Source organism: Microtus ochrogaster, linkage group LG7_11, assembly GCF_000317375.1.
Source record: "Microtus ochrogaster isolate Prairie Vole_2 linkage group LG7_11, MicOch1.0, whole genome shotgun sequence".
NCBI lineage: Eukaryota > Metazoa > Chordata > Mammalia > Rodentia > Cricetidae > Microtus > Microtus ochrogaster.
The window spans coordinates 16616358-16625376 of NC_022032.1; the positions used below are offsets into that span (position 1 = coordinate 16616358).

At 36.2% G+C, this 9019-nt stretch overlaps 1 non-coding gene across 1 annotated transcript; it reads right to left on the reverse strand.

Annotated features, from left to right (window-relative positions):
• Window positions 1-1025: 1025 nt before the first annotated feature.
• Window positions 1026-1190, reverse strand: LOC113457834. The gene has a single exon (XR_003378317.1). It is a non-coding gene; the product is annotated as a U1 spliceosomal RNA (small nuclear RNA).
• Between the last annotated feature and the right edge of the window lie 7829 nt (window positions 1191-9019).

A 9019-nucleotide genomic window follows, 5' to 3' on the forward strand; every position in this document is an offset into this window, starting at 1 on the left:
TGTTGATTAGTGATGTGAGTACTTTGTCAGAAGGACATATATGTTAAAGACAGCGAAGGATGGAAGTGAATAAGAAGCAAAGCCTACTGGAAAGAAGGGGACTTGCTTTTAAGAGAAAAAAATAAAATACACACCTGCAGCTTAGGGGCCAAAGTATGAGATTCTTTTAAAAGTATGAGACTGCAAGTAACAAGTTATTAACTATTAGTAGAGAGGTGAATAACTGGCTTTCACAGGCAGGTCATTGTGCTGCGCTTTCATGTGGTAGAAGGCTGATTGTATGTGTCACAAAAAAAGGATGTCTGCTATGTGGATAGGAAGATAGGTTGGGAACTGTTTCCTGGAAGAACACCACATGGGCAGGGGAGTATCTTTCATTAAAGAACCAGCAGTGAAAGATTGAAGATATATGAAATTTCAAAGAAGGAGGAATAGTGAACCTAGAATTTAGTGAGGAAAATACCCTGAAATAGAAACTAGGAGGAGTCCTCTCACTATTTAAAAAAAAAGAAAACTAGAAAGGGATAAAGGCTGATTCAGAGAAGTCTACATTTGGGGGTTGCAAAGTCTTCAGAGCTTGTGGCTTCTATGTTACAAATAAAATAAACAGATAAGGTAAAACAGATATATGACGTTGAAGGAGAAGAGAGAATGGCAAAGAAGCAACAGAGAATGAGAGCAAATGGCCTGAAAAATGAAGAAAATTTCATTTCTGTGTTTTTAATGGAGGAGTAAGATGGATTAATGTTCTAGATAGAATATTGTATTTTAGTATATATTGCATTTATTTGCTGTCTTCACTGAAATATAAATTTTACCCTGAGTCTCTGTTTTTTGATAAAAAATTACAAATGTTTCAGAAGAGAGTAAATCCAAAACAAATTTTTGGTTAATGATTAATGAATAACCTTTTGATCAAAGGTGTGACTTTGACACTTGTGTGGGTTAATTAATGATAAAAGTATGAACTGTGGGATTTATATCAATCTGTGTCAAAATCTGAACCTCTTTTCCTATATTAACTCAGGGGAAAAGGCAAATACTGTTCCCTATTGCTACAAATGATTTTGTCATGTTTCCTGCATTTGAAAAAATCATAAGGGTCATCAATGTATCTCTAGTTCAATGGAAGGACCTTATCCTTAGAAAACTACCTTCATAATTATGATATCTCTCTGGCAGGTTTGTAAACATTTTTTATCTTTTTTTGATGGTACTTTGGCACATAATGAATGAGAAAGTGACAGAATAGTTGTAAAAAAATTTATTTACTATGTAAAACAAAAGAATTAGAACAAGTGAGGAACTCAGAAAGAGACCACAGAGAAGGTCCACAAGATATGAAATCACTGCGTTACCCAAGACACATCTATGGAGAGTATTTTAACTTTGATTCTATTCTCTACATAATGACTCCCATTTGCAGCCATGACTCAGTGCTTGCCTTTGTGTGGACTCATATAGACAACTGTGCTCAGTTTTGTGCATCACTCTGGGAAACCAGAAGGCACCATCTGGAAAACGATTACAGAACTCTACACCCTCTGGAGAAAATGAGGGAAGTAGGTGTGTGGGGTGGAAGGCAGCAAAGTGAAAATTGTGCCATTAATAAACATCACCAAAGAGAACTAGACCACTGGTAGATTGTAAACTTCTTGCTTCCTGGAGGAGGCAGGTGGCTGAGCTTTAAGACACTGTCATATACTAAATTCTCTACATCTTTTGTTTTAAAAAGACCTTTAAAGAATATAAAGAAACAATTCTATTCTTAAATGTTTTTTATTCCTTCCTCATCAGTAAAAGGGAAACATAGAGTCCCGCTTCCATCAAATGATTGCACAAGACAACTTAGTTTCACAACTTCCTGAGCCAAACACTCTTCTCCACGGATGCCCATCTACATTCTGGTTGAAGAGAACAAATGACAAAACCGAATCCACCATAAGTGACCTTGTTGGACAGTAAAGTTCAAGCTTTTCATACGTGTAAGCAGAGACTGCTCATTTGTTTCCTGGCTGCCCAGACCCAAATATTCCCACAGAAACTATATTAATTGCAACACTGTTTGACCAATGACTCAGACATATTTCTCACTAGCTCTTACATCTCAAATCAACCCATTTCTGTTAATCTGTATATTGCCAAGAGGTTGTGACTCACTGCTAAAGGTTCTAGCCATCTTTCTCCTTTGGCAGATACATGATGTATCCTTGATTCCACCTTCTCTTAAAGAGGCTATGCCTCTGCTTGTCACCAGCAAACAGAGCATATCTGAAAAATAAAATGCTCAAGTGGGAGTCCCCACTGTGTGCTGTGATTACCATTAATGAATAAAGAAACTGCCTTGGCCTGTTGATAAGGCAAAACTTAAGTAGGCGGGTAAGATACTGGGAGAAGGAAGGTAGAGAGGAGACACCATGGATCTGCCGCTGGAGATAGATGTGCTGAAACTTTGCTGGTAGGAAACGACCTTGTGGTGCTGCCTTGAGAGACCATCATAGTTCTTTAAGGTTAAAGTCCATGGCTTCTGGGGAACTGTGTGCCTTCCTGAGAAATAGAGGCACTTCCTCAGGCAGCAAGTTTGTCTTGTGTTTCTCTGTTTGCTTTAGAAGCCACAGAAACTATTGAAGTTAGCTGGATGACTAGTCTTAGACATTAAGCTTGTATAGCATATATAGTTTGTTAACATCATAGGATCCTAGTAAATACTGCTGTATTGATCCTGCAACTACCTAAATATTCTGTTTTGGATAAGAGTATAAAAAGTCTGGTTTTTTTGGATTAAACTTGCCATAGCCTCAGTCTTGATGTGATCCTCCAAATAATGCCTGGTTAAGATTCATTTATTATTGGCCATATCAGGTAACTCTTGCCTACACATAATCATTGTGTTTCTTTGAAATGTATTTAATTTTATCAATTAATTATGTAAAAAGCAAGTTTAATTAAGACCAAAAGTTCAAGATGTTCTGGCAAATATTCTTTCTGATGCTCCAAATTTTGTTTTTAATGTTTCTACTAAACAAAATCCATTTGATAATTTGTCACATATTTTCCCAAATTAGTTATGTAGTTTTTATGTTTGAAAAGAGGATTTAGCTAATTAGAAGTATAACATTAGTTAAGAAAGGGGACTAAATTATAGATTGATTTACACAAAGATATTTTAATGTTTTAAAGATATCTAAAGATTCACAAAAAGATTATGTTCAACGGATTCTAGACATTTGTATCTTAAATTACTTAATCTATATTTATTCCCTGCTAAGCTTAACTGAAAATATGTGTTCAATCTTCATCTGTATAACTGAACTTTGATGGCATAGAAACAATACAAAACAAAACATAGATTCAAATTTACTTTAAAAAAATGCTGACACCAGAAATGGTTGTGTTTGCAGCTGACTAATGTAAGGATAGGAATTTTCCAGGCTTGCAGGTTCTTTTATAAATAGTCTTCTTTGAGAAACCAAAAACAGAAATGACAGACAGCACCATTTGATACACCATTGTGGATGGGGAAAGTCGAAAGAGGTCCTACTCATTTGACATATGACAACATATATTGTGTGTCCCTCTGTGTGTATGTGTGTGTGTGTGTGTGTGTATATATATATATATATGCATGTTATGTATTTATGTGAATAAAATTGAATAGATTGTATGTATGTATATGTATGTATAACAATAATAATTAAAGAAAAATTGGCCAAAAAATTGAGAAGAGTTGAGGAGGAGGGCATGGGAGAAGCTGGAAGAAGGGAAGAGCAGTGAGAACTTAAGGAAATAAAGTACTCATGATTGAAAGTCTCAAGAAATAATTAAACAAAACAATAAAATCAAAATGGAAAGTAACTAGAGTATACTTAAGCATAATTTAGAAAGCATAATATAAAACATCACTTGGGAATTGGTCTTAGAAATTAATTTTAGATATATTATCAATTAAACATCATCTCACTTATTTGTTTTACATTTTAAATTTGCGTTTATGTCTTTTAAAATATTTTCTACCTGTATGAGTACACAAGTATAGTGACACATGAAATAAAAATCCCATAGTGGGAGCTCGAAGAAATGCATGGCAAACTGATTTCAGATATCCAGGTTCCAAAAATAAATCTAGGTACAGCAATGAGTGGTTTATCTCTCGCAATTTCAGCACTGGGAAGGTAGCGCTGGGAGGATTTCTGAAATTTGCTCATAAGCCAATCTATCTGAATCAGTGAGTTGTAAGTTTGGTGAAAGTCTCTTTCCCAAAACGTAAGGTAGAAATGCTGAAGAAGGCACCTTTGGTGGTTTAAATGAAAATGGCTCCCATAGGCCAATAGAAAGTGTGGCACTATTAGGAGGTGTGGCCTTGTAGGAGGAAGTGTGTCACTAGGGGCACACTTTGAGGTGTCAGAAGCCCAAGTTCCCACTTCCTTCCACCTTTGGATCCCACATAGACCTTTCAGTTATCTCTCCAGTACTGTGTCTGTCAGCACACTGTCATGCTCCCTGCCATGATGAAAATGGACTAGACCTCTGAACTGTAAGCCGGCCCCGATTAAATGTCTTCCTTTATAAGAGTTATTAAAATGAAATGAAATTATAAGCTGAGAATAATAGAAATAAAAGATATTAAGAAATGTGTGCAATTATTCTGCAACAATCATTTTTGTTTAAGCCCCTGTGTAGTATAGTTTGCACCAACCTGAATTCTCATAAAGAATATTTCTAAACATATTCTATGCTAGATTTTCTTTGCATGCCAATAGCAGCTCGTATCATGTATGCTACACATTTCTAAAGAATTACAAATAATTAAATGAGCTTAAAATCCTAATAGGCCTTACTACTCATATAGCAGATACAATACTGATAATCTATTTTTTTTAATTTAAAGAGCCGCTGTATTAGAAAAGACACTTCAGCTTTTTATTGCTCTGTTGACTGTTGATAATTGCTATTGTTTACAGAAATTCTATGCCAAGATGAGCTACACGTTGGTTCAAGTTCCCTGACAATTTGGGGCCTTGGATGAGCCATAGCCTTAGTGAGGGAAATGACAGTATCCTCATGGTGCTGGTCTCCTTATGAGATGTGCCAGTTCTGATTGGTTAATCCAATATCCATACTCACAATAGTTAGTTTTTAACTTACATAAAAAAATATGTATCCTCTGTAGCTATATAGGGTTTTATATAGAATGTTTGTATTAATCATGAGGCAATCTTTACTCAACAAAAGCTAGAGTGGACATTGCATTTCTGCCTCCAGTACTCACTGGGACTCAAGCCTGCACAGAAGGGCAGAGAGGAAAGAACATAAGACTTTGAGTTAAAAACTGCAGATTACATCCAAAAAAGAAAAAAGCACTTGAGCTGAGCCATATCAAAATAGGCAATAGCTACTCTGCACGTCTGTTCTCTAAGCTTAGGAGTTAGTAAGTTCCTTCCAAATCAAATCATGAAAGGCTTTCAAGAGAGTTTTTATCGCTGGAAAGCAAGCATTTTGTTAAACTCTGGAAGTGTGTGTGTGTGTGTGTGTGTGTGTGTGTAAAATTCACTCTCAGAATATGACAAAGATTCCGAGTTGGCACTGGTGACTTTTAGAAAGTAATGTTATTTAGGTAATGTACTAAAATGTACATGTTTGTTTCATTAGAATGTGCCCTGGGAATAAAAATTGAAGTCTTTTGAAAGGTTATATGCTGTATGATTAGAACAGCTGTTGTATAAGCACTTAAAGGGGGAGGGAGAAATATAATGTTCTCTTTCTTATGAAAAGAAGTAATTTACATCTTGACTTAGGTAGTTAATTATCATGCTCATGTACCTTGAAAATTTACTCATCAAACAAATGCCTACTGCTAAGATATGGACAAAGAATTTAGTATCTGCATCCATACTGGGATTCCAAAATGAATGAATACATGCATGGTTTAAAATGTGTTATTCTAATATATATTGAATGTATTATATTGTAAAGTTTGTCCATAAAACAGAACCAATGAAATAGCATTATTTCTTGGCACTCTGATAATGGAATAAATCTTTATACCTATTACATAAACTGAAAGTTTCCACTTGTCTTTCCCAGGACCATAAATTACCTAGTTCTGTGCAATGTGTCCGGACTGTTGCCCTCCTTCTTATCTACACCTGCCAGGTTGTTAGGGTGTGAATGTGAAATGCTCTTCATGGGCAGATATACTTTGTTCACTAGTTGAGGATCCTCTTTCGGGAAACTGTACAGCCTTTTGAAGGACTTAGCTGGCAGACATGGGTCTTTCTATGCTTATATTCCTGATCTAAAGTGTGAGAAGAAGCAAGCAAAGCCCTTGACAGCATGGATCAAACCCATCACCAGGCCATCTCCAGCATGAACTGTACCCTCTGCTATATTCAGCCAAGGAAATTCTTTGTCCTTAGGTTATTTCAACCAGATATTTTTTTTTCACAACAGGAAGAGATGGGTCTTATGATGATTTGTTTTCATTCACATCTTGCTTTCAATTTGTTTCCAATGTTGCCAAAATTAGTGTGAAAGTACCTAAAATTGCCACACAGCTCTTTTTATTATTATTATTATTATTATTCTGAGACAAGCTTCTGTGTATCTTTGGAGGTTGTCCTGGAACTCACTCTGTAGAAAGGCTTGCCTTAACTCTTAGAGGTCCGCCAGCTTCTGCCTCCCAAGTGCTGAGATTAAAGGCATGCTCCACCACGGCCTGGCCTCTCAGTGAAAATGAAATCATCTGCAAAGAAATCAGGAAAATAAGAGCACAGATGAAAAAACAAATCTATGTTAAAAAAAAAAGCAAGACCTGCCTGAGTAGGTAAACAAAGTGCTTATTAACTACAGGTTGTTTTTATACAATTTGAGCACACATGGAGCATAATCAAGTTGTGAAGCGTGAAGGAACTAACACTGAGAAGCAGCCCATTCTCCAATACTAAGAGAGTCTTCAAAAGGATGAGCATTCAGTCCCGTCATAAGTTCTTTCTGTTGAGGCATCCAGTGAACACCTACAAAGCAAACCTACCAACTTCAAGCAATAGATTCTGTCACCTTTAAAGAAACCCCAACATCACTATAGCACAATCACATGTACTTGCTTTCCCCTCTTAGAGGACACTGACTATTAATAGATTGTAGAAAGCCTGAAGTCATTTCTCCAGTGCTACTTTCTCCCATGTTTTCTTCAGTCTAAGTGATGTGTTTCTCATGAAGCTCTGGTCCTGCACAGGATGAAAGTTTATATCCTGTGTGCATTCAAATCATGTACGTATTTGAATTCCCACAGCTCATAGTCAATATCACCATCTTTTAATACATAATATTTCTATCTTTTAGGGACTTGTGTTCCCACTGATTAATTGTAAGATATTTTTGTTTGGTTTCTCACATTTCACCAGGAATTAATCCCGATATTTGAAATAACTCCGAGGTCTCAGTAGTGTGTTTCACTGTTCATTGCAAATGCCTTTCTACATTAACCTCACTGCAAGCAATTCAGGAAGGAGGGTGAAGGTGAGGAACTGGCTGGGAAAGTCACACTTCTCAGCAGATTTTAGCTCAGCCACCCACTTAATCCTAATATAAGATAAACAATACAAGCCCCTGATTTTATAGACCCGGTGAATGCCTTGTTTGTGAGGAAATATCTGAAAATATGGATAATAACTCAAGCAGATAGGCGTTCTTTCAATAAGAATCTTATTGAAAGGACAGTCATAGTTGTGGAGGATTCCTTCTCAGTGCTCAGAGACACTGTTGAGCAGGTCCAATTGTTTAATTTATTGTGTATCTCAATGCTGGGATATTATGTCATATCAAAAGCTAAGAGAAAATAAATAACACATAAGGCAGATTAATGGTTAAGCAGGTACAGTTGCATGCTACTGATCCAGAAAACCTGAGTTTGATCCCAAGAACCAGAGGACCAGGGGGTAAGAGACCCAACTTTCTCTAAGTTGCTGTCTCTAACTTCCAAGCAAACACCATGACATTGTGCCCATTTATACACATGCATACAAACAGATGCAAAAATACAAGCAAAATGTAATAAAAATAAAAAAAATCAATTAATAACAAAATACAGGGTGGGGGAGGGGAGAGTGCAATAGCTTAGTACATAAAAATCTTGCTTCACAAGCCTGAGTTCAATACCTGGAATCTACATAATGATGGAGTGCAAACTGACTTTAGAAAGCTGTCCTCTGGCCCCAGCGTGTGCTACGGCATATGCTCCCTCACTGTCTACATGCGGACACAGTAAGGCATATTTTTAAGCTTTAAAATATTAAGGCAAATAAACACTGGAAAATTTATTTTAAAATTTAGCAAAATTTGCATTTATTTAGTGATTTTATTTTACCTATAAGTTTAAAACAGAAGATACTCATCTGTCTCTCTGTCTCTCTGTCTCTCTGTCTCTCTGTCTCTCTCTCTCTCTCTCTCTCTCTCTGTATGTAATTTTAGTATGACTGTTTTCTTTAAAACTTAAGGAGATTGTGACATAATGAGAAGAATTTAAATTTGGTCTCGAAGTCCAATGTGCTATCCATTGCACCACTGAGCTAGGTGTGTGGGAATTTAAATTTAACTTCCCTACTACCTAAAACACAATACTGTTAATGTACGGCCACTTCGTTAGTGCCTTACAATCGGTTGACATTCATATTACTGTTACTCATCACGCTGAAGAAGATTCATCTAACAATGTATGAGCAATTTACACTGAGGCTGTGTGAATGCCATGCTCATTGAGCCAACGCTGAGAGAAAATAGTACAAGGCTACAGTCACCTTTTCAAATATATTTTCTACAAAAGGTAGAAATTCTGAAGATAAGTTAAGAACAGGAATTCTGAAATGAAAGACTGAAAGTCCCATTTTATGTATTATTCCTAATATTTTATTTTTACAGATATTTGTGATTTTTTTTTTTTTTTGGTTTTTTGAGATAGGGTTTCTCTGTGGTTTTGGAGCCTGTCCTGGAACTAGCTCTTGTAGACCAGGCTGGTCTCAAA